General features: G+C 38.9%; 1 protein-coding gene across 2 annotated transcripts in view; it reads right to left on the bottom strand.

The window, feature by feature from the left end:
* CAP2 (cyclase associated actin cytoskeleton regulatory protein 2) overlaps positions 1-25,932 on the bottom strand; it is a 138,639-nt gene extending 112,707 nt beyond the window's left edge. Inside the window, exon 1 of one of the 2 annotated variants that reach the window (XM_064476228.1) lies at positions 25,864-25,932. The gene's annotated coding sequence lies outside the window, so the exon portion shown is untranslated. Of the gene's footprint in view, positions 1-1,079; positions 1,520-25,863 lie in introns of those variants that run through there. The other variant, XM_031435163.2, reaches the window with a different exon arrangement.
* Between the last annotated feature and the right edge of the window lie 1,142 nt (positions 25,933-27,074).

Raw genomic sequence — 27,074 nt, 5'->3', positions numbered from 1 at the left:
CAACTACCCAAAACCCCATCCTGCCCTCAAGAGGCTTACAGTCTAATCAGACTCTAATAACTATAAGAACAATTTCTCCAAAGACCACTCCACAATTAAACGGGCTTAGATATTTTACCAAGAATTCTAAGATAGTCCTTAAACCAAAAGAAGCAGTAAAGAAATAATACCTCCAAACAATTCTGGTAAACTTTGGTGCTTTAAGTCCCGTAAGCTTCTGCGTTCCCATGGCTATATAAGTCAAAGGTTCTTGACCTTTTTTGCTGTGTTCACGCCCACTTTGGCTGTTTGGGTCTAATCCTACTTCAGTATCCTAAATGCAGCCACTCATACTGACTCACTTTAGAGACTGTATCAATTCAAGTATTGCCAAAACTTGCAGCCTATTTGTGATGCCAGACCCCACTCCCATGGCAGTACAGAAAGGTCGTCTGCTACTTCCACAAACAACCCTCTACCCAAGGAGACAGCGACCCAGCGGTGAGGTGCCCTCTCTGGAGCTGTCCCTCAATGCCTCAGTGGCCTTTACGTTTTTTTCAAAGTGACTCGTGGCCTCGTCAGGTTCTGCAGAGAAGCCAGGTCTGCTTCTTTCCAGCACTTTCTGGCTAGGGTTAGATCCAGCCCAGTGACAGCTCCCCGTACCCCGGGCCCCCGTGAGGCTTAGAGCCGAGCGGGCGAGCACCCCCGGAACTAGCCGGGCCTGGCGCGCAGCAGCGAGGCCCAGGGCCGCAGGTCCAGCCCCGTGGCCGCTTCGCGCCCGCGCACCGCCTGCACCCCCGCCTTCCGGGCGCCCCGGCGCCCCGAGCGGGGCAGGCGGCGGGGGCAGGGAGCGCATCTGCGCTGACCCAGATGGGGCGCTCGCCCGCGCCCGGTCCCCGGCGCCCAGGCCCCCGCTCTCGCCCGCGTCCCCGGCATCCTGGCCGCACAGGCGCCCGCGCCGCCTTTATTCCTCGCGCCCTGCGCCCCGGCCCCTCTCTCTGCACCCCACCCACCGAGCGCAACTTCCGAGCGCGGGGCGCCCCCCGCACCTGCACGCCGGCCCCTCCCTACCCTCGCCCGGCCCGTCCGCCCCGGATTACCTGCTTGGGGGTCCTGGGGTCTGGTGCCCGGCAATGCCACGCCGGGTTCGGCCACTCGCGCCCTCCTCCCGCCGGCCCTCCTCCCCTCCGCCTCCTCCCCCCAGAGTAGGAGTCGGTGTCAAGTCACGCTGCTCCTGGGGAGAGTGGCCGGCGGCTTCCGGGAGCTCCAAATACAGACAAGCCGAGGGGGAGAGAGAGGGAGAGGGAGGAAGGGAGGAGAGCCAGGCTCCGCGGGTGGGGAGTGGAAATAAAGGGGAGCAGAGAGGAGAGGGGGATGGAGGAGGGGAGGGGCAGATGGGCCGTGGGAGAAAAGAGAGGGAGATGAGGGAGGCAGAGGAAGAGAAAGGGAGCCTGCCAAGAGCCAGGCTCTGAAAGAAATGAATTCACCGCATCAGGCAGCATTGCAAAGAAGTCTGGAAAGATCCGAGAGGCTCCTGGCTGAAGGAGCCACAGATAGATTGGCTCCTCAAAGACTTCTGCAGAGAAATGATGGATCCTTAGGAAGCAAGAGGCAAGCCTGTGTGTTCCCCAACCCCAGGATAGGGATAAAGGTCCTGGCTGGAGAGGGAGGTGGACAAGAGCTGCTTTAGCTAGATATCAAGTTCAGATGCACTCATATTTTGTAACAACATTTTAAACGTTTTTAAATGTTTTTAAAGTGTATTTTACATACATAACATCTTTAAAAGAAAGTAAATTGCCTGAATATTTAAAAACAAATGTACCCCCAAACCAATTTACTTTTATGTATGTATTTGTGGCCATTCCCCTTTATATACTGATTATAATTACAAAATGGAGATTTTTTACTTTTTTGTTAACACCATTAGAAGGAAAATGTTGATGTTCAATTGTTATTAATTTCAATCTAAAAAGTACACTTGAAGCTCTTCATTGAATGAATGCTAGGAAAATAATTACAGACAAGAGAGAAAAGGGAAGGGGAGTAATTGATACTTCTTAAAACAAAATTTCTAAACAAACTCGGATCAGTGTCTAAAAAGCCAACATTCTCTGTCGATGTTAAAATTGCATCTAATTTGGTTCTGTGCATTCCAAGGCTTATTCTGACCCCTCAGGTCACAACTTAAATGAAAGTTTTTCCTATCACACATTGCCCTTGTCCACCAGTGGTGATAAGGAGTGCCTCTTTGCTCCCCTTTGTCTGGAAAGAAGGGAAATAAAATGACACTGTTTATGTCATTAATGACATTGCTAAATGAATGCACGCATTGCACATATCCAGAGCCAGTGCTACCCCTACTATGCACATGCCTTGCATTTGGTAAGTATTCAATATACTTATACTGAAGAATGAATGAATGAATGGATGAAATATATATCTATCTATACATCTACATATATATATAAGGACACTTATGTCCCAGGAATGCAAAAATATACCCTTAAGAACCAATTTTTACAGGTTTACAGGAAACTTCCAAACATCCAATCTAATACGATTTTTTTCCTCTAGCATTAACTTCAATAATCATTAATAGAGCATTTATTTTAGCAAAGCATATTTCGCATTGGAGTATAAAGGATTATGGAGTACAAAAGTGAATAAGGCACAAATCCCCCCCTGAGGTTTATAATACAGTGAGAAGATGAAGAGTATAAAAATGATCAGAGTATAAGAAGACTATAAAAAATGTCCTAAGAGACGTATGGACAAAGTTCGGGGATGTGCAGAAGAGAGGGGGTTGCTTCTGGTGCTGGGGACCAGAGGATGCCTCCTGGTGGAAGGAAGAGCTGAGCCTTCAAGCAGAAATAAGACAGTAAGAATAGGCAGTGGGGGAAGGACATTCACGAGGAAATGACAGCAGCAACAGAAGTGGAGAGGTGATAAAGGATGGGGTATGTATGGACAGTCAGTGAGCGTAGCAGAAATGGAGAGCTGTGGGGCTCAGGTCTAGGAAGAAAGGATACTTAGCTGGTGGAGGCCTTCGATCTGAGCCTACATTGTTTGAAACCCAAGGGGCAAGCACTGGGGGGTTATTAACAGTTTTGGATCAGAGTCATGACAACAACAGTTAATTTGGTGGTGCTGTCTGGGATTGGAAAGAGATAGGAGTCAGGGAAACTGTCTCAGAAATAATTCACTAGTTTGGAGGGGAAAGTAAAGGCTCTTAACCTGGTGCCTGAACTATCCCCTTAACTGATTCCACCTCGCATAGCTTCCACCTGCTATGTGGTGGGTCCCTCGATGGAGCTACCCCCAGTGAACTCTTCTTCCTCACAACTAACATTTATTGTCTGTATTTTCCAACTAGCCTGGAAAGTTCCAAGAAAGCAGGGGTCGTGTCTGTTTAAAGGTTCGAGACTATTTCCTAAGGCTGACACAGAAAGGTCAGTGAGTACATATTTATGGATACATTTTTCTCTTGTAGGATTAGCCCTGAAGGTGGTAGAGTTGGAAAGAAGAGGACAGACGCTGGGCTTGTCTAAATCTTTTCAGACCTCTAGATTCCAACCCAACCTCGCCTTCTCCTTAGCAGATAATCTTGTTATCTGCTGTACAAGGAGGCCAGAGCCATGTCAACTTCTACATCTTTTCCTTAGAGTTTCTTTGAATTAATGTCTCAGCAGAGCTAACCATATTCTCATCTCATTCTACCTGGGGCCTCCCAGGTAGACATTGCAGCTGAGACTCCTCCTCTCCACTGGTTTTGTCCCTCTGGAGAACACTCCAGTTGCCGCCAGCCAGGGCTGCACCAGAAAGTGGATAAGACAGTAGACACATGGGGAAGAGGGGAGTCCACTGTTGGAATGTCTCTGTGGTTCTGTCTTTCTTTTTATACTGTAAAACTTTTAAATTGACTATTTTTATATGAAGGGGCTTTGCAAGAATCTTGACACAGGGTAGGTGACTCAGGATCTCAATACTCAGACTCTGTAAAGCTCTTACAAGAATCTGGTGAAATCCAGGCTTCCATGATCATCTCCTAGAATCTGCTCCTGAGGTCCGAGCGCACCTGCAGATCAATCTGACACGCAGGAGGCTGACCCTCATGGCTGCTGAGATGCTAAGACCAGAGTATTGCCCCCTGGCTATTTTACTTGAGTCCCCTTTCCCCTTTTCTGGTCAGAGAATGGAAAACACCCAATGGACACAGTGTTCTTTTTTGGAGCTTTTCCCAGCCCATGACGAGGAAAGGATAATGATGACATGCCTCTACAAACTTGCCTTCTCAGGAGTTAAAAGAGTTTTGAGGAACATGTTACCAATGTCCCATGAGAGTTTGCATTTCATTTTAGTAACTCCCAGGTGGAGAGTTATCAATGGCAATTATACCAGCAGTTGATCCACACATTGTCAGTACTGAGAATGCCACAACCTAGGCAAACAGAGCGTTACAGTCACAGCTAAGACTTCCTGAGCACTTACCATGGGAATAAGTTATTTACATTTTCTTCTCAAAGAGGGAACCAGGGTAGCCCAACTCCTGCTTCCTGACCTTCGTCCTCTCCACTGGAGCACCGGAAGCTTGTGCTGGAGAAGCCAAAGACTCTGAAATTTAGAATATTCCAAACTTTTGCCATGTGAAGGTTCTTAGTAAAGATTTCTTTCTTACTTACTTTCATATGTCCTGACTCAGCAACTATAAGAGAGAGGGCTCTTTGATACTATGCTGTGTGGTCTGATTTTCCCTGCTATGAAAGAGTTACACTGAGCTTTCCCTAGACGGAGCAGCTACCAAGTAAGGCAGAACTGGCCACAATGCATAACCTTTGCAATATCACCTCCATCGCCCACCTGCCCTCCACAACACACAGCCCCAGTCTCCTTTGGCCGCACCTTGTTCTTGGTTACACAGTTCTAGCGCATGGAAACAAATCGGAGGTAGCAGCACACAGCCCTCTTTTTCCCAAGGTGAGGATTCTTAGTTATTATTTTGATGGTTCTGTTCACCCACAAGTGGGAGGTGGGTGGGAAAGATGAGCACAGAAGCGAGTGGAGGAACTATAAATAGAAGAAAGCCAAGGTGAGCAATGCCAGTTTCCCCAGCACCGCAGACGTTAAGAATGACACTCTTTATTTGTTCAGTGAACAGAGATTGTTAACCTCAGATCCCAGACAGGCTTCAGGAGTCTGTGAGCTCCATGAATCTTCTGTAATGGTTTAGGTTTTGTGCATTTCTCTGAGCAGATGAACCACAGCTTTTATCATATTTTTTCAGAGTCATCTATGTCTAGCAATTGATCAAGATATCAGTGATGTTACAGAAGTACAAAACAGAGACATGGTTCCTTCCTGCCATTTCTTTCCAAGTCCTTCTGCAAAGCCAGCATCTCAGGCTCAGGTGAACACAGGCTCTGGTTCTCCAGAACAGAGGTGCAATCAGCCTCACTGAACAGAATCATCCAGGCAGATCATGTTTGTTATGTTCACCCTTTGGGGAATATCTTCTTTTTTTTTTTAAGGGCATCTGTGATGGCCACACCTTAGAGGGGTAACTCACTAATCCTACACACTGGAGGGGATGGGGTAAATAAGGTTCAGAGGCATTTGAGAAGATGAAGAGGTCTGGTGGACACCACTCAAACCACAGGGGATGTCCCTAATAACTCACTTTGTGGATAAGGCTGTCCTTGCATGAAAATTTTATGTAACTAGAAATAGATAAGACTGCTGGTCTTAAACCTAAGGATTCTTTTTATATTCCGCTCATCTGTTGGAGCTATACCTAAATAATCCAGTCCACATTCATCTCTTCCTTCTGAATGAATACCTTTAAATTTGAATAAATTTACAGTTTATTCATTAAATTATAAAGAAATTACTCTCTTAAAATGTTTTTCCTGTTTTCTGTTTTCTAAGTCTCCTTTATCTATCTTCAAGTGCCTTAAAGCAGGACCATACATATCACAAATTTATTTTACATCATTATGTAATGCTTAAGAAAGGGCTGCCCATAGTCTCTTCCTCTCGGCTTGTGTTGACAATTAGCCTCCATTCACCTGTTGGCAAGGTGCCCCCGTGCCAGGCACACCTGCACAGCTGTACCCAGTGGCCCTAACCAAGGACAGAACATGACATGCAATCAGCGTCAGTTAGCAGTTTCGTTGGTTTGCTTACTGAAACAGATCCAGATTTAAAGTCAGAGTTCAGAGGAATAGACAAGTGTGTCTGAAATAGTACAGAAAATTAAACTATTGCCCACAGTGTTTAATAAATATTTTTAAAATTCTAATTATTGGAAAGAAATGAGATAAGGACTTTGAAAACAGAATAAGAGAAGTAATTGAATTAATTATAATTAGTTATAATTAATCAATAATTATAATAATAAACAATATTAATAAAACAGAATTAATAAGAGCCAGATTCAAAAGTTTAGAGACAGTCTATAGGGAAGAGATTATCCAAGAGAATTGAAGAGATCTGGCAGCCAATTTAAACCCAGAAAAGGTACAGAAAAAGGGGCCAACACGGTATTTAATTCTTCTGAGTATAAAGAAGGCTTGAGAAAGTGAATTGCCTGAGACCAATAATTAAACAAGAGTTTATGAGTAGGAAGGCAAGATTATTTATCTTTCATTTGAATGGGTATCTTAAAAAGGATGAAAATATAGAACAAAAATAAACACATCATCCTAACATGACACACTAGTATCTGTATGTTCTTTCATTTCTTTTGATATTTCCTATATGATATATTTTGTAGTTATAAGTTAAAAGTGAAGTCAAAATGTGCAACTAGAATAGAGAATTAGATTTCAGTGTGAAAAATAAGAGTACGTTTATTAAGCGGAACACACTTGCCTCTGTCATTTGATCACGGCAGAAGTAATGTTCATACACTGTTGCTGTGAGGTGGGCTGGCTAATGACAGAGAAGAAAGACTGAAAGATGTGGAAAAGTCTACCTAGAATTTAGCCAGAATTAACAACCCCCTTTTAAGGGACAGAAATGCCAACAAAATATCCATCCTGCTGGCACACAGAAGGCTCTCGATAGGTATCGATGGAACTGATTATTGTGAAACATGCCATCTAGTTAGGAAAAAATCTGGAAAACATGCATTGTCTAGAAGAAACTTCCATTGTTCAAAACAATTTAAAACAGTAAATATTATAATCAGTGGTCTGTTACAAATTTAATATTGTATATATGTATTATATATATGGCATATATTAAATACAGAGTATGTTTAATACATATAAAATAAAGAGTGGGTTGATCTGCAATTTCATGGAATCTCTAAGACAGCACGTGGAAAATTCCAAAACAAGAACTCCCTCCAGTCAGGTCTATGCCTAGTCAGAGCACTGAAAACATTTCACAATGGTCAGCTCTAGATGTCCAAGTTTCTGCCTGTTTGAGTTCAACAGTCATCAACGAAATAGGAAGGATTCACTTCAAATAATTTTCCTCGCTAGATCCCCTACTTGGAAAATAGTATTCTGTTGAGTTTTATGGATTCCTCAGCTCTTTGGGAACAATGCAACCCAGATTAAGTATTTTGTAATGATCCTTTTTAAAAAAAGAAAATAAAGGCTGGTTTAAGCCTTGGTCCTCCTTTATGACACCTCAAGAGTTTTGCTGATGTGTCCAGTTGTTTCTCATCAAACGTTAAGGGATAGACTCATGAGTTATTTGGGTGTCTGATCTATGTGAAAGGAAGAACTATGAGCCTTCTTACCCAGTCCTGGTCAGAGCAGCAAGCATTTGTCTCCTCCTCCTCCTCTCCCCCACACTTCCCATCTGAGATTATCTCCATCATCTTGTGACCAAAGGAGAAAATAACTCCCCAGCTGTCAGTGGCTTTCTCAGCTGCCAACCCAAGAACTTGATCATACAGAGGGAAAGTCCTGCATTAAGCAAAGAGCGTGCATGTGCACACTTTTGATTTACACCATCCAGGCTTCTGGTGGTAGTCCTAACGAGGTAACTCTGCCTGCATCCACCTGTGTTCCCTGAAGCAAGTCTGTAAAGACTCTGCCTTTTGTTGTTGTTGTTGTGATTCTTCTTGCTTTGGCATAACTGTTCTGTTGAATATCTCACGTGGACCATTGGCAGCTGGGTTTTATATGATAGAGAGGGAACATGCATTGTTCACTTTATGTCATTTCAGAAATTATTTGGGTACTGCTGAATCTGTTAATAGTTAGTGGACCAGTAGTGGGAGGACAGGAGGAGGCTCTGACTGAGGAGCTGGGAACTTGCTTAGCACTGGCTCTTTTCCCATGCTTCTGCTTTTCAAGGATCAGTAGGGCTGGAGGCTGGGGAAACAGGAGGTGTGTGACTGAGAGGAGAAAGACAAAGGTACTCATGGATCCACCTGGCTGTGCATGCATGGAGGGAGGCCCTGGAAGAGGCAGCAGGTAAGGCCTGGGGCTCTGTGCAGGGCAGAGAGGACAGACAGAGCCAGAGCCAGGATCAGCCCCAGGACCAGCCCCTGGTGCCAGGGCTGGCTGGCTGGCTGGGCTGCAGGCATCCTGGGGGCATGGAACCAGGGTCTGGCTGGAATAAAAACCTCCAAGTCCACCACCCATGACCATGTGGCAGGTCTTCCTGAAAGCAGTCCTGAATCCAAACGGAAAGAGCCTAGAAGGGCTACATTTTTTATTTCACATTTTAAGAATAATAAAAGCATTAATGGGTGAAATTCTACACTTTTGAAATTTTAGTAAGTATCTTAACTATAATTTTGTAGATTTCTCCTAGTGGTGATGAAATATTACTGTACAAAATAAAATCAATGTAACCTCTGCAAATACCTGCGGGGAGAGGGTGATAAACGGAAGGGAGAGCATTTTGCAGCCCAGAGTGGAGGACAGTTTATAGTTCCGTTTGCTCACATGATGAGGAGGGAGAGGATGCCGGCGGAGGAGGGGGTGGTACTTAACTCTAAGTTGACTTCAGGGGGGAAAAAGTGATTAATTTCTTACTTCTCACAGATGTAGCAATGAAAATTCATTTTCCTTCAACAAAATTTGATCTCTGACAAGCCCTGAATGATTTACTACAACCTCATAAAAAGTGTCAGAGACCTGTAAAATAAGGCCAGTCAACCCACAACTTTCTAAAAAGTAACTACAGAAAAGTCTGAATAATTGTGTGCTGCCACTCAAACATGTTTGATATGTCTTCTACAATCATAAGTATGCACTTGAACTTTTCTTGTGTTACACGTTTTCTTGTTATGTACATTTATTTAGATGTTTCAAATACACAAACTATTTCAGTATCATTAAAACCAGTATTTTAAAATCTAGTAACTGTATTTTTCTTTATTCTAACTTCTATAACTCAGAAGAGTCTAGTGCCTGATGTTTCCTGTATTCAGGAATTCTGCACGAAGTCTGATGTGGTCATTAAAAAAGATTGCAAAGAAAAGTACCTATAATCATCACCCGCTTGTAATCTAAAAACAATTGATGCCAGGAAGTAGCTGTCTATCTGAAATGTTTGCTCAACCTCTCCCAGATCATGTCTAACCTGAATAAAACTTACTAAGAACAGCAGTAGCATAAGCTTGTCATTCATTTTGATCGGATTTCAAATCATGGAGAGATGTTTGCCCTCCCACCCTACCCAAAGACAGAGAACTGGTTGCAAAATGGAGTAAATGCTGACACAGATTTGCTTTTTCCAGGGTTCTTCAAAGCACAAGTAGGAGCTCCATGCCCTCCCACTGTGCGGCCAAAAATAGCCAATTTTCCATGGTCCACTGGAAAATTGGCATTTATCAGTGAGGGAAGTTTATTCATTATGTAAGAGTATATTCTGTAGATAGTTTTTCAACTAGCCACATAAAATCCAGCCCTGGTGCTAAGGTCCCAGATCTCATCATGCCCTGGTGTCGGAGCAATGATGACCAGGCTGTATTCTGAGCCCGCCTGATGATGGCTGATTCATTGTAGCATTTGCTCTGTGCATTTTAAGACAGGCAGCCAGCACAGTGTGGTAACTCTTCCAGTTCCTGGCTTTGGAAGTAAGCAGACAGCAAATTTCATTTTGCACGTTAGTTCAAACCTGTCATGTTCAGACACCTTCAGCAACCCTCTAGAGAGCAGTGCTGTCCAAAAGAACTTTCTTTAACGATGGAGGTGTTCATCTAAGTGTGATCAGGAAAGTTCAGATGTGCTTCCCTCCCCCTCCCCACTCACTCCCTCTCCCAGAGCAGAAGTCTCCACCACCACTGCCAGGATTCATCTTTATCAGTCACCCTTTGGTGAGGGTTGAAAAATTAAAATAGCAATCAGACAGGGAAAGAATGAAGATGAAACCGATTTCTAGCAACAAGTATTCAAAAGTTGTTCTGTCCAATATGGTAGCCACTAGACACAGGTGTCTATTATAATTTTAATTAATTAATGTGGACAGTTCAGCTCCTCACTAGACATAGTAAAAGGGCTCAACAGCCATATGAACTACTGTTTTGGACAGGATAACATTTGGCTGTCCAATAGGATATAGGAGAAAGAGTTGAGAGAAGAAAAGGGTTCTTACCACTTAAACAACCCATCCCTGACACTCTTTCCTCATCCTCATCACCATCATCTAAGGCCTCTACGTTTTAAAAACCACAAGCCTACCATTTAAATTTAACAGCACAGCATCTTATTTATGTAATATATTTATGTGATAGGAAAGTCAAACACTTTTCAGATATTGTGAGGATTCAACTCTTTTTTTAGCAGCTTCCAAACATTTATTTATTTTTATAGAAGTATAGTTGATTTACAATGTTGTGTTAGTTTCAGGTGTACAGCATAGTGATTCAGTCACATATACGTACATGTGTGTATACACACACACACACACACATACACACACACACATACACACACACACACACGCATTCTTTTCCAGATTCCTTTCCATTATAGGTTATTACAAGATATTAAATATAGTTTCCTGGGCTATCCAGTAGGACTTTGTTGTTTATCTGTTTTGTATATAGTACTGTGTATCTGTTAATCCCAAACTCCTAATTTATCCTCTCCCCACCTTTCCACTTTGGTAACCATAAATTAGTTTCCTATGTCTGTGGGTCTGTTTCCGTTTGTAAATAAGTTCGTTCATATCATTTTTTTTTAGATTCCACATAGAAGTGATATAATATGATATTCACCTTTCTCTGTCTGATTTACTTCACCTAGAATGATAATCTCTAAATCCATCCATGTTGCTGCAAAAGGCCTTGTTTCATTCTTTTTTAAGTTTAACAGCTTTTATTGATGGATGATTGAATTAAATTACACTTACATAAACTAGATAATTTGATAAGTTTTGACATCTGTATAAATACCTACAGAACCACTACCACAATTAAGATAATGAACATATCTGTCACCCCCAAGAGCTTCCTGTGACTTCTTTGCAATCCCACTTTCTTGCCCATCCACGCCCCTTCTCCCATTCCTAGACACCCACTGATCTGCTGTCATTGTTGACTCATCTGCAAAGTTTAGAATTTTATGTAAGTGGAACCACACATTGTGGAATACATGTATTCTTGGTCGGTCTTTTTTCACTCAGCATAATTATTTGGAGATTCACTCATGTTCATCTCTTTTTATTGTTCAGTAGTGTCCCATTTTATTGATATTCTTCAATTTGTTTATCCATTCACATGTTGGCTTAGACTAATGGCTTGTTTCCAGTTTGAGGTCATTAAAAATAAAGCTGCTATGAACATCTACAATATAAGCCTTTGCATGAACATATGCTTCCCTTTATCTCAAGTAAATACCTAGGAGTAGAATGCCAGGGTTATATGGGATAGGTATTATGAAACTACCAAGATATTTTCCAAATTGGTTGTAACTTTTACGTTCCCATGTAAATGCAAATGAGAGTTCCAGTTGTTCCATATCCTCACCAACACTTGGTATGTTAAGTCTTTCCAATTTTAGATATTGTAGGAGGTGTGTAGTGGTAACTCACTGTGGTGAGGACTCAACTTTGAAATAAAAATTCCACATCACTTCCCTTCTAAACTTTATTTCTTCACTTGACATGTATGTGTTGAGCATATGACACTGATTTCTTATTTTCTTATTAAAGTCATCAAAATAATCTTTTTTAAAATTGTACAAAATGAACATCAATTTTTATGCTATGGTGAGGTCTGAACTCGGGGAATTAAAAAGAAGAGATGGCAGAGAGAGATTTTTTTTTTAAACAGATCTGGGTATAACTTCCCTTTATGTTCTGGGATTACACTGTAGTTTTTTGGATAATCTATTATCTGTGTATTTTACATGTGGAGCCCTATTAGAGGATTAATAAAGCAAAGAGATGGTTTTATATAAAGGAGAGAAAAAACTTTAAATTAACTTGTTAAAAAGTTCAAACAAATATACATTTTTAAAAAGACTTTAGGCAAGTTTAATAGGTATGCTGCTCTAGGCAAGAGGTGCCTGCATGAGCCCAAACAAATATACTCTTGACAAAATTTAAATAGTACATAATGGGTAGAATATGAAATGTGAAAGTCCTTTCCCACCTCCAGCTACTACAAATCCTTCCCATGTGGCACTGTACACAATCATCATTAAGTGTGGATGTGAGTGTGTGTGTGTATTTCTCAAAAGTTCCTATACATAAACAAACACAAGTCAAGATTTTCAATATCAGCCAGTAAGAAAATGTAAATCAAAACCACAGTGAAATATCACTCTTTTAAAGGGCTAAAATAATAAAAATAAAAAACTGACAATACTAAGTCCTGGCAAAGATGTAGTGCAACTAGAACCCCCATCGACTGGCCACAGGAAAGCAAAATGGCACAGCCACTTTAGAAAAAAGTGTGGTAATTTCTTACATACTTAAACACACACACTTAGTATGTCCGACCCATCAGTACTATTCACCCAAGTGAAACAAAGACTTATGTTTTCACAAAAACCTATGCATGAATGTTTATACAAGCTTTATTCATAATTGCCCAAATCTGGAAACAACCCAAATGTTCTGCAACTGTAGAATGAATAAACAAACTGTAATCTATCTCTGAAATGAGATACTACAGATCAATAAAAGGAAAAAATGACTGACAAACAACAAAAAGGGATAAATCTAAATATGCTACGCTAGCTTGAAATCAGATTCAAAAGACTGTATACTATATAATTCCATTTTTATAACATTCTGTAAAGGTCAAACTATATGGGGCAAAAACCCATCAATGAATGTCAGGGATTGAGGGTGAGGGTTGGGGTGGACTACAAAGTAGCAGAGGGAGGGTTTCTTTGAGTGTCAGAACTGTCCTATACTTTGATTGTGAAGTGACTGCACAATTGTATGCATTTGTCAAAACACTCAGTACTATACACTAAGAAGGGTGAATTTTGTGGTATGTAAATTCTACTTTAATTTTTTAATGGGGAAAATAAGTTACAAAAAATAACTACGCATATATAAGTATGTGTGTATCCTTTTTTGTTTTATAAAGTAATAGTATAAATTTAATCTTGCCACCTGCTTTTTTCATGTACAGAAAAGATATCTTATCATATTGGTACATGTAGGACCAGTCACTGAGTGGTAGACATTTAGTTTGTTTCCAGATTTTTTCTATTTCAACAATGTTGAAATAAACATGCCTATATGTGTAAGTCTTTTCCCAGGTGTTCAAGTAAAGCTGCATGATAAAATCTTTTAAATATAGTTCTTGAGTTCAACAATATGCACACTAAAATTTCTAACAGCTAGTGCCAATCATCCACTAAAAAAGGTGAACAAAGAAATAAACTCTGAAAGAATCAATAAAGCTAAATGACTATGTACACAGGGCAAATGGCAAGAGAGATTAAAAATAACAAAAACAATTTCTTTCCAGTTCTGAAATCTGAAGAATTCAGAAAACTGTGACACTAACAAGAGAAACAGAAATGCTAAAGGGAAGTCTTTGGGGTGAGGTGGGATTAGTGGAGGAGAGGTTGAGATGATGAGCTGACTTTTAGATCTGCTGAATTTGTGATAAGTGAAGCTGCGGTCAGACAAGCGGACATGTCTCATAGGCAGTTCGTGTGCATCTGAGCTCAGGAGAGGGTTCTGGGACAGAAATAGAGGTTCCTTAGCTATTGCTTAAGAAATGATAATTAACATAACACCATATAAGATCTCTGAAGTGTGGATTTCCAGGATCAGTGATCTCTTCAAGCATAAAGGGAGAAAAGGTAAGTAATTGAGGACTGAACCTCGGGAAGTCCCTCATTCAGGTTTGGAAGGTCAAAGAGGAAAAGTAAACACAAAGGTACAACAAAAAAGAATCAGGAGAGAGCAGCATTATAGAAACCAAAGAAAGAGGTAATTTCAAGGGAGAGAGAAGTGGTCCACGGTATCTTAGAGCAACTCCCAGAATGAGAAAGTTCCACAAGTATTCCCAAGACTGAACCAACCCAATGAAGGATAAAAGAGCACATTGCTTCACAAGAAAATGCTTCTAGTGAAAATCAAGGAGGAGGAGGACGGAATGGAAAAAAAGTCCTGTGATCTGTTAATTAATAGGTCACTTTTAGTTATTCACTGTCGAAGGTGAGATGAGCAGGTGGCAGAATTCAACCTGTAGGGAGTCAGGGCTAGTGAATTGTCCGAACATGGTGACCGTGGTAAAAAGAACTTGGAAAAGAGGAAAAAAGAATGGTAAATTGAGAGGTAAAAGGCAGTGATATCTTAGCTCAGAATCAGAACTCCTCTCCAGAATTGTTATGCTTTTTCCCCACTGAGAGTAAGCTCAGAGACTTGGTCCATTCATGTCTTATTCAGGAAGAAGACTCACAGCAATGGAAGCCACAGAGTTGAAGACTAAAACTCAGAGTGCTGAGGTCAAACAAATGGAAGAAATATAGATACCTAAATTAAGTGAATGTATATGGATGCTGTCACTCAGGAATATTTAAATTTTAATGTACATCTGTGCTTTATCAATAAACATGGATTGGATCACTGACTGCTAACCCTAAGTTGATAATCAGATTATGAAAGTTCTTCTGAAGTTCTTCTATTTTTCTTAAAACAACAAAGGCTATGTAACTATAATGTGGTGACATGACTATCACATAATAAATGGTGATATTAATATCATCTCATATTTTTAGTGTTTTATAGTTTTAAAAGTGTTTTTAAATTTGCTTTCAAATGAAAGGTAACAAAAGTAATAAATTTAGCAAAGAGCCATCACACTTTAAGAGTAAAGAAATTTAATCTAGGAAGAAATTTCCATTTGAGAAAACCTCCATTATCTAGGGGATGTCCATTTGTCATCCTAGTACTGAGGAGGTTTGGATGATATTTTTAGGAACTTGAGTAAATCTAGAGCTAATATGTGAAATGTGGGTTTCCAATTGAAACACTTGTCATTGGTTAACTGATTCCATAGTACAATAAAAAATTAAATGAGTATCAGTGGCAATGGTGGAGTAGGACCTCCCAAAGTCCTCTCCTCCATAAAAGCAATGTGAACACTGGAAAACTTTTCAGAATAAAAATCTTCAGAACTCTGAAAATTAAGTTCAATATCTGGTGACTTCAATGATTACTTTTATCAAATAGTTTAAGCACAGATCAACAAAATACAAATTGTACAAATTCTTCACAAACTCTTTCAGAAAACAGGGTGGGGAGAGAACACTTCTCAACTCACCCTATGAAGTCGGTATTACCCTAACACAAACAGCAAACAAAGACATCCCCCAAACAAGAAAACTACAGAACAATATCCCTTGTGAATATAGATACAAAAATCCTCAGCCAAAAAAAAAAAATGGTATCCAACACATATATAACCTTGGGTGATTTATCCCAGGAAAGCAAGCTTGGTTCAACGTAAGAAAATCAAAGTAATACACCAAATAAATAGAACAAAGGTCAAAAAGCATATAACTCTCTCCAAAGATATATAAAAAGCATTTGACTAAATCAAACTCCCCTTATGAAAAAACATACAACAAACTCAGAATAGAAGGAAACTTCCTTAACTTGGTAAAGGGCATCTAGAAGAAACCACAGCTAACATCATAATGGTGAAAGACTGAAAGCTTTCTTTCTAAAATCATAAAGAGATGAAGATGTCTGCTCTCGTCATTTCTCTTCAATATTATAGTGGAGGTTATAATCAGAGCAGTAAGGCAAATAAAAAAATCCTAAGATATACACATAAAAATGATTAGAGCTAATAAATGAGTTCAGCAAGCTTGAAGGATATAGTATTAACATGCAAAAAAATCTATTTTATTTCTAGCAATGGAAAATCATAAAACAAAATTAAGGAAACAATTCTGTTTATAATAGAATCAAAACCAATAAAATATTCAGAAGTAAATTTAATAAAAGAAGTACACTAAAGATGATGGAAGTCCATCATTCTCATTTTACATAATAAGATTTTAGAGAGGCATAAAGTGAATTGGTAATTAAAAAAAAAACTAGAATGAACTATTTGGAGAAACTACTTATTACTTTAAAGAAATTTCTGGAGATGATTTCAAACTTGTGAAACAATGTAATTACATGACACTTTAATGGATCTATTCACTTGTAGTGATAGATATGTAATTTTCTCATTCTGGGAGTTTTTTAGCTCTTGGTATTTTGAAATTTAACTTTCTCTTTAAAAGGAATAAAGCTGGCATAGGTATGTCAAGTTGTGTCGTCAGCAGTCCTACAAGCTGGAGGAGCAGGAGAAGTGTGCCTTTAGAGCAGCACTATCCAACAGAAATTTAAGTTGAGAGACATGTGCAATTTTAATTTTTTTAGTAATCACACTTTAAATAATAAAAAAGGTAAACTTAGTTTTAGAAAACTTATTTAATCCAATATATCCTAAATATTATTTTAACATATAATCAAATTAATTTTTTGTGAAAAAAATTGAGATTATTATTTGTACTAAATCTTTGAAATGTAGTATGTATTTTACATGTACAGTACAGCTCAATTTGTACTAGCCACATTTCAAATGCTCAGCAGACACATGTGTCTTGGGCTATATAGAACAAATTTTAGAGTTCTACACTTCCTAAAATTGTAATAACAGAATTTCTGCACCCCTGAAATCACATTATACAATACTTAGCTACATCTCAGCATAATAATTATGGAGGCCCTTAAAGAAGAGAGGGACTGAGGGTTGATAAGAAATGGTTATCTCACTACTTGCTTGATGTCTGGGGTCCATTTGTCAGCCCTCAGAGATCTTAGACTGTTTAATTCACAATCATTGTTCGTTCTTGATTTTTTTCCTTTTTTAATCAGAAAGTTAGGCTTCTGAAAAAATTAATGGTTACATTCAATGAAATTTTCATCACACAATAAAAGGAAGGCTTCTGGCAGTATTCAGTGCTTAATGTCATTGCCACTCATTTCCAATTTATAACATTTGGCCTCAATTAAAACATTTTAATTTAATTTTTAATAAGCATATAAATGTCTAAATAATAAAAAAGCATACAGTGGAAAGTCTCTTTCTTATCCCTGGCCCCTATTTTCTCAGTTCCAAAATCTTCAGTGCATAGTAACTATTATTTGTTTCTCATTTATCCTTTGATCTATGGATTTAACACAATGCTTATCAAAATCCAAGCATGCTACCTTTCAGAAACTGATGAGCTGATCCTAAAATTTATATGGAGATTCAATGTGCCTAGTATAGCCAAAACAATTTTGATTAAGAAAAACAAAGTTGGAGGATTTGCACTACCTGATTTCATGACTTATTGTAAAGATACAGTGGTCAAGAACATGGTATTAACATATGGATAAGCATATAGATCAAGGGTTAGCAAATAATTTTTATAAAGTGTCATATAGTAAATATTTGAGACTTTTTGGTTTCTGTTGCAAACAATGGCACTCTGCCATCATAGTGCAAAAGTAGCTCAAACAAGATGTAAACACATGAGATGGCTGTGTTCAATAAAGCTTTATTAACAACAACAAAAAAGGTAGTGGGCTGGATTTGGCCCACAGACTGTACTTTGCCATCCCTGTTATAGATCAAAAGAATAGAACTGAGAGTCCAGAAATAAATCCTTACATGTATGGTAAACTGATTTTCAACAAAGAAGCCAAGACAATTAAATAGAGAAAGGATAGTCTTTTCAATAAACAGGCCATTGAATATCCAGATGCAAAAAAGGAAATGTATGGAATAAATAATATAACCAACATAGAATCTTACTTCACACTACACTCAAAATTAGCTCCAAAGGTATCTGAGTCCTAAAACAATTTAAATGGTTAAACCTCTATAAAAAACAGATAGGAGTAAATTTTCATGCCCTTGGGTTAGCAAGAATTCAGACGTGACACTTAAGAGCATAAAATATTTTTAAAAATTGATGAGTTGGACTTCATTAAAATTAAAAACATGTGCTACAAAAAATGAGATTAAGAAAGTGAAAAGACAAGCCACAGATTTAAAAAAATATTTGCAGATCATATATCTGATAAGGTACATGCATCTAGAATCTATAAAGAACTCTTATAATTGAAAAATAAAATGACAAACAACTCAATTAAAAAATGACAAAAGACTTGAGTAGACATTTTCCCAAAGAAGACATATGGATGGCTAATAAGCACATGAGAAAGTGCTCAACATCATTAGTCATTAGAGGAATGAAAATTAAAGTCACAGTAAGATACCACCTTATATACACCTTATACAACTACTAAGAATGTTCATGATCAAAAAGACAACAATATCAAGTATTGGTAAGGATATGGAGAGACTGGAACTCTCATACACTGCCAGTAGGAATGTAAAATGGCACAGCCACTTTGGAAAACAGTTCGCCAATATCTCTAAAAGTTAGACATAACTTAGCATGTGACTCCCATATTGTACTCCTAGGAATCTAGCCAACAGAAATGAAAACACAGGTTCACAAAAAGACTTACATATTCTTATCAGCACAATATTTGTAAACCACAATCTGAAAACAACCCAATTATCAACCAATAGGCAGATGGATAAACAAATAGAATACTATTTGGCATTTAAAAAGAATAAAAATACTGGTACATGCTACAGCATGGATAAACTTCAAAAGCATTATTGTAAATGAAAGAACCCAGATGCAAAAGACTACATATTGCAGTTTATATGAAATGTCCAGAAAAGGTAAGGTATAGTCAGAAAGCTGATCAGTGTTTGCCTATGGCCAGTGCTGGGAATGGTGAATGATTGAAAATGAGCTTGGGTGGGGTAGGGTAGTGGATTGTTATGGCTACACAACTCTACTAATTTCCTAAAACCCTTTGAATTGTATACTTATGATAGGTGAATTACATGGCATGTAAATTACACTTCAATGAAGTTATAAAAAGAAGTGTTTTCTCTTATAACAAGACATCTAGACATATACACTCCAAGTCCTCTCAATCGTTTGACCACATTGTCAGGATACATCTAATCTCTTTCCCTTGCCAGTTTGCCATCATTATGATGGCAGTTGCCTCATAATTTAGCCTGCCACTGATATAGATATTAAATCTACATTCAACTCAAAGAAGCGAGAGAGAGGAAAGAGGAAAGTTGTGTCTGCTCCTTTTCTCCCATAAGCGCTTAGTAGGTTTTCAAGTTACATCCTGTTAGACAGACCTGTTAAACATGGAATTTTCCAGTTTAGCTACAAGGAAATCTGGGTAAGTGTTCATTTAATTTTCCAGTCCCTTTTCAGGGAAGCAAGGGAGAGGGGCTGGGAATGGATACTAGCATATTCAGCCAAGAATTTCTGACACTCTCTTCTTTTCCACCAAAGAATATCAACCTGAAATAATAATAGATTTCATTATATTGAATGGGATCAAACTATGCATATATTTTATGGAAGAAGGGGTATCCCTACCAGGGATATGAATCACTCTACACATAGATAATTATGTTTCTTCTTACAACCACATAGTTCATTGTTATCAAAGTTTCTTCTCTGATATAAAAATAAAGATTAAACTTCACAATGTTGGGAAGGACCTCAAGATAAATGTTGGAATAACTGCAATTCTTATTCTTAAAATTCTTTTTAGTAAGAAAGCAAATTTAGACAGCTGATCAAAATAGTTGGCAAAAGGACAGGAAAAAGAAACAAATACGGCTTTATTCCAATGTGCCAGGCCGAAACCAGCCTTAAATACCTCTGTAAAATCTTTCACAATGAGAGATTCACTAAAGGTGTCAAATGTTATAGGCATTTTTTTTTACTCCAAATACCCAACTAAATTTGTTCCCCCATTTCCAGTTCAAGAGGTTTGCTTAACTCCTCAGAGCCTATTAGCCTATCTCTTCTCAATCCCAAGTTCACTGGGGTCAATGCTCGTAGCTTGAAATCAATCATGGTGGGAGCATGTACACCATAGAAATTGGCATTGTCGGTGTTGTTTTTTTTTTCTTCACAGAGACCAGTTAATCAACTGCTAGCATGCTTCTACCCACTTCCATCAGTTTTTATAATGACAGCATTACACACAAGGAAACAAATTCTTCTTCTCCCATACACAATAGGAGTCTCCAAAATGGGTCTATTGGTTTTTTTTTTTTCCTTTGAAGGTTTATTTTTTCTCGTAACTTGACAACAGCATGCCCACCAACACCAAAATCAAAACTATTGCAGACAGTAGCAATTTTATGGTCTACAAAAATTAAGCCATAAAAATACTGGGATAGTAATTTTGATTTTTTTCATGGGAGGATGGTTAAAAAATAAATTCATGGCACAGTAGTTTTCTGTAAGGGTAACATGAAAGTCTTTTGGCAGGAAAACTCACATTAGTGTCAGTAAAGTCGGTAGCCATAGTACAGAGTACATTCCTCTGCTGACAGAAAATTTATCTACAGCTCTGGTCCTCATTGCCTACGAGTGAAGGATTTTGTTTCCTAAATGTCACCCAAAACTACTGTCAGAGTGTATAAGCAAGGTGGAGCCATTGCTGCACCACCACTACCAGTATCTCAAAAGATTAGCAGCCGTCCGTGATGCTGGGTGCCGTGGCGTGACTGTGATTGGGACAGAGGGTGAAGGAGGTCAAAGGCACTCCACTCACCCTCACTGGGGTGAGATTAAGCTTGAACCCAAAGGATTCTACCTGCTGCAGGCACACAATTCTATTTCATTTTCAATGAGACTGTTCTAGACTCAATGTCCATCATCTCTTTCAGATTTGGAATTTAAGGAGGTACCCTTAATAAAGAATTATGCACCATATTCAATGAGGCAGAAACCCCTGGAACTTACACTTCCTGTGCCTATCATAAGACACTATCTGTCATTCTTGATAGAATTGATCAAATGAATAAAAATACTTGTTTGATATATCACATCTTGTTTTTAAACATTAAAAATCACAAAGTCAATTGTTAATTCATGTCATTAAAGTATACATTTTTAGAACCCCATAACTGGTCTTAAAGATTGTCCATCTGTTGCTTTTCCACTTCATCTAGAGCGTTAGAAATTCCTGAAATAAGCTCCAAAGAAATAAAGGGAGATGGAGTGTCTTTTGTGATTTATAACAAGCGGAGGTCAACCGCACCTGGGTTTACGTTAATGAGGTGACTTAAGGAAAGCCTGTGAGGATGTGGGCTGGCTGCCAGGGAAACCAACCAGGTGATTAGTGTTGGAACTTTCAGTACACCTTCTGACCTCCAGGGAGAGGAGAAGGGATGGAGCTGATCCTTATGATCCAGTGATTTAATCAATCACTCCTACATAATAAAGCTTCCATAAAAGATCCTACCTCATGGGGTTCAGAGAATTTCTGGGTTGGTGAGCTCATCAAGGGGCTGGAAAGGTGATGCACCCAGAGAGATCGTGGGAGCCCCGCAGCCTTTCTCCATATCTTGCCCTACTCATCTCTTCTATCTGCCTGCTCCTGAGTTGTATCCTTCGTAATAAACCAGTAGTAGTAAGCAAACTGCTTTCCTGAGTTCTATGAGCTGTTCTAGAAAATTATTAAACCTTAGGAGAGGGTCTTAGGTCCCCTGATTTAAAGTCAAAAGTACTGAAGGCCTGGACTTGCAACTGGCATTTGAAGTGGGGGAAAGTATTTAATTGAGCCTGTAACCTGTGGGGTCTGTGCTAACACAAGGCACTTAATGTTAGAATTGCTTGGGGTGGAAAACCCACACATATGGTGTAAGAGGTGTGTGCAGTAGGAGGAGTAGCAGCAGAGAAAAATGGAAGTTTTAAGACATCATTCATAAACATATTCCTAATGAACCCATGGTGACTTCCATTGGCCATTTATTGCTTTTCTATTAAAAAAGTCACACAGTTGTAAATGAGTTAGTTCTCTTTGTTAAAGTGTATAATATATAGAAGGAAAAAGACTGAAAAGTGGAAGTTTCCTTTTCACTCCCCTAGTCTAGTCCCACTCAGGGGAAGCCACTGTGAAATTGATATTGATCCTTCTGGATACTTTCTTATATATTTACATGTATATGTACTGATATATGTATTTATATTTCTTCCTTAAAAATATATACTGGATACTGCTCCATATTATCTCATTTGATAAAGTAACTGAGGATCTTCCGTGACAGTACACATTGTCTTTAATAGCTTCAAGATAGTCCTCAGTTTACCACAATTTACTACTCCCCTATTGTTGGACATTAAGGTTGTGGCCAAATTTTTGCCTTTATAAACAATGCTTCATTTATCTTCAAACAAATGAGAAAGAATTCATACGGTATAGAGTCCCAGAAATGGAACTACTATATTAAAAGACATGCACATTTTTATATCCTAATGAATACTACACACTTTTTTCCAATTTATATTTCTTTCAGGAGTATATAATAGGACTCTACAGCCTAGACATGCAAAGTGTGGCCCTGTGACAAGCAGAATTGGCGTCTTCTGGGAGCCTGTTAGAAATGTAGACTTTCAAGTCCCATGAGACCCACTGAATCAGAATCTGCCAGCAAGATTCCCAGGTGATTTACATGGTCATTAAAGTTTGGTAAGAACTGCTCTATATATTCTTTTCCTCCCTAAAATATCATTGGCCTTTTAAATTTTTGCCCTTTCTCCTTAACCTCCAAGTACTTAAAAACTACTTATTTAATAATGCTCCCTAGAATTTTGCTGGGATCTCTACAAAAGACATAAATTGGTAATTCACAGGATAGACCGTTTGTAAATATGAAGATAATTTTTTCCCTTCTCTAGTCTTTTGGCATGTCTTTCATTCTCCAAGATTTTTAAAGGACAATTGACAGTTATTTAACAAATGCATCTGCTAGTTGCCTCCATTTTCTGAGCATAATTTATCAGGGTTGGGAGACCTGAATTTATTTACAGCAGTGAGGTGCTCTCTTAAAGTATGATTTGTGCTTAAATCTACAGGGAAGTTCAAAGACCATCTGGAGGATACTGAAGAGCCATCAGAAATACATGTGCCACCCTGCAGAACTACTGCCTCAGGAGATCCTTTAACAAATGCTCTAGGAACTCCTAGTTCCTTTTGTTGGTTGGGACTTGGGGGTGGTTTGCCCCCTCTGCCTTCTACGTCCCACCTTGTCTCAAGGCAGAGAGCTCCCCTCTGCTTCCTGTTTTGTGAGAAAGAGGGAAGAGTCGTGTTAACTGGAGTGAATTGTTCCTCAGTTATTGCCTTTGTCTATACCAGTTTTTGAGTCAATTGTTGACCTTTACACTGCTAGTAAATGTTTATTGAATGCCTACTGCCTCCCAGGTACCATGTTTTGCACACATCAATTTTCTCAATCTTCAAAGCAGTCCTCTCAGGTATCATTTTTGTCATTTTCCAGGGTGGGGATTGAATAAACGATTGAATAAATGGTAGGATCTGGCTTGACTCTTAAATACCACCCTATACTTCCCACAGGTGAGCAGCAGAACTATTGGGAGGATCAGAAAAGGACTGAGCAGGACCGAGGACATTTTATGCAAAGCATTACTTTGCTGTCAAGTAAAGAGTAATACAGAAAGTGTCATCTATGGCATTAGTAAATATAAAACTAAAACAAAATTGCCTTATCTATACACATAAGTAGCACTTTGGGTCTATTTGTTCCTATGAATACTGTTTCCTGGGAAGCTTAAGGGTCAGAGTTGACAACAATTTCTATTTCTAGCTTTTTGAAAGAGTAAGAGAAAAAAATAAACTCATTTCTCAACCCTTGTAGGAGACTGCTCTGGATGCAAGGAGTGCCATGGTTCACTATTAAGATTAACTAACCTTCCTAGTCTTCCTTGCCTCTCTCCCTTCTATGACCCTTTAGCTGTAGGTTCCATAAGAATACTTCTAAGTTGTTAATAAAATTCTGTCACTACAAACGGGTGGAGTTCTGTCTACTCCCGATACTCAAATACTACAGAAACACCCACAAATGTTACCACTTATTTCAAAGATATACTGACTGCAATTTTAAAGGAAGTTTCATACTCAAATCAAGTTCAATGAAAAAAAATATGTTTCCTTTTTAGTACCTTCGGGGTGAGGGCAGACGTGCATGTGGTTATCACAATATGTAAGACCTTAGTAATTATTGCTGAAAGAACTATGACACTCATTTATTAAGAGATTTCACAGAAGCTAGGGATTCTATTTTCTAAAATATCCAATACTCTCAGCATTAATCCATGCACCAGGAGATTCTGAATAAATTGTGTAAGACCGATATAACTTAAAGACCTCCTTGGGGGCATTTCTTGAATTTGGACCCTGTCACAAACATACTTTCTACATAAATATTAGCTGCATTCCACTGGCTCTGTAGGCTTAGACATCAGAAAATAAAAAGAGAAAAATAAAGATAGTACTGATATAAAAAGTATCTATTAAAATAAGTATCCAAAAGCAAGGAATGGGGGGAAAAAAGGAAACCTATTCCACTAACAGAATAGCCAAAATGTTTTTCCTTTGATGAATTTTCCTGACTTAAGGCCTCAAGGAAGTCAAGGAATGAAACATTTATAAGGAAAACAAATCTTATGAAATTATTATAAAAAATTTACTTCAAGATAAGGATGATGAGCAGAGTTGGGGGAAATAACCGTATTTCCATATTCTGTTCTTGGGAAAGAGAACCTAGAGGTTCTCTACAAAATGAAGTGATGGCTTGAGTAATTTAAAAAGTTAATTAAATCATAATACATAGCAATTTGTTAAATCCTTAAAAATAATTTTCATAAAAGAAAAGCATGCCTTTTACATAGTACATCAGAAACAAATATCAGAGTTTAACTCATTAATTAATAAGGGAACCAATAAGATGCTACAGCTGGCTTCAAGAAGAATTTAAAAAGGTAGAGAGGCATAGGAAGATAATGAAATAAATTTGCAAACAGATGCAAAAATGGGCTATGTCTGCAGGGTAGGGGAGAGAAAGCAACTGTCTCTTCGCCAGACAATTTATTTGCAGGTTTAATTGACATAAAATACTTGCATTGCATGTATCACCTACAAATTATAGAGTTCTAAAATAGCTCAAAGATAATAAAAGACACGAGCCCTGTAGAACCAGATAATCCAGAAGAGTGTGCTCTAAGCTGAACATAGTTTTCCGTTGAAAACACCCAGTAATCTTTCCGCACATTTCAAAAGCTTTCAGTTTTTTCCCCCACATAGAGGATATAAAATCAAAACAACTATCCCCACGGTTGTCTAAAGTTCTCAGTATTTCTGATGCAGATGTAGCCTAGTCAGATTTGATTTCATTCCAAACAGAACAGTAGTTTGCATCTATTTTTTGGATGGTAAAAATTCATCTTTTACTTGCAGAAGTGTCACCCGCAAAGCCCATGAACAATTCTCCAGAAATAAAAATAAAATCTGGATAATAAAATAAAGTCTAACCTTTTCTCTTTTCCTTTGTGCTCAGTCTAGCTGCGCTTGCTCACAGGGTACCGCGTGCAGAGGCCTCGCACCCAGCACTTCAGAGTTCCTGGTGCAAAGTGGCCGGGCGACACTTCCGTCCCGCACGTTGTATGTAAAAGTGCTCCACACAGCGGCTGGATTCAAGATGGCGGGCGGTGCGCAGAGGCGGGCGCGCGCGCTGGGATCTGGACCGTGGGCAGCAGGCCCCCTCCCCCTCATCCGGGCACGGATCCCTCTACAGCAGCCCCGCCCACCGCCTGTCCAGGAGAGCATGCGCCCTAGAGCGGGCGCGCCCGCCTCTCCACTGCCCGCGAAGAATAATTAGTTTGCCTTTTTTTTAATTTGGTTTTATTTTTATTTTTATTTTTATTTTTATTTTTATTTTTTGCCATTATTCTTTTTTATTTTATTTTATTTTATTTTATTTTATTGAGTTATAGTCAGTGTTCAATGTCATGTCCATTTCCAGTGAAGAGCACAATTTTTCAGTTATACATGAACATACATATATTCATTGTCACATTCTTTTTCACCGTGAGCTACCACAAGATCTTGTATATATTTCCCTGTGCTATACAGTATAATCTTGTTTATCTATTCTATATAGACCTGTCAGTATCTACAAATTTCGAACTCCCCGTCTGTCCATTCCCACCCAACTCGATCTTGTTCTATTGGCTCCAAAGACACCAGGCAGAAGGACTCTTACTGGGGACTGACTCGGGAGGGTAGGTAACAGAAGCAGAAGATTAAAATGGCTATTGAGAGCTCACAGTCCTTCTAGAAGGAATGAGATCATGCTAGAGGGGAGGGGAGATAACAGAGACAGGGGAGCACCAGTACTGGGAGCTGGAAGAGGGGGAAGTGACAGACTTAATCTTTGGTGGGTCTGGCCTCTGGGGCTATCAAAGGAAACTAGAGAAGCATTTCAAAGATTTTCAATATTTCAGAAATTTATTTGTAAATTCTTCTGAATCTTGGAAAATGTTATCTAATTTCTTTTATCAGATCACCAAATTAATTCGTATCTCTCCGATAAGCCATTACTTTTCTGAATTTTTCTCTTTTGACTGCCAAGAGTTGCATATACTTTGCATGAACTCTCTCTCTTCACTCATTCTCTATAATTTTTTCATCCTGAAGTTCAAATTGCATTTCAACCACCAATAACAACAGTAAAGAAATGGTTC

Source organism: Camelus dromedarius, chromosome 19, assembly GCF_036321535.1.
Source record: "Camelus dromedarius isolate mCamDro1 chromosome 19, mCamDro1.pat, whole genome shotgun sequence".
In the NCBI taxonomy this organism is placed as follows: Eukaryota; Metazoa; Chordata; class Mammalia; order Artiodactyla; family Camelidae; genus Camelus; species Camelus dromedarius.
Note: the sequence above shows the minus strand (reverse complement) of the source record. Positions and strands in the feature narration are given on the sequence as shown.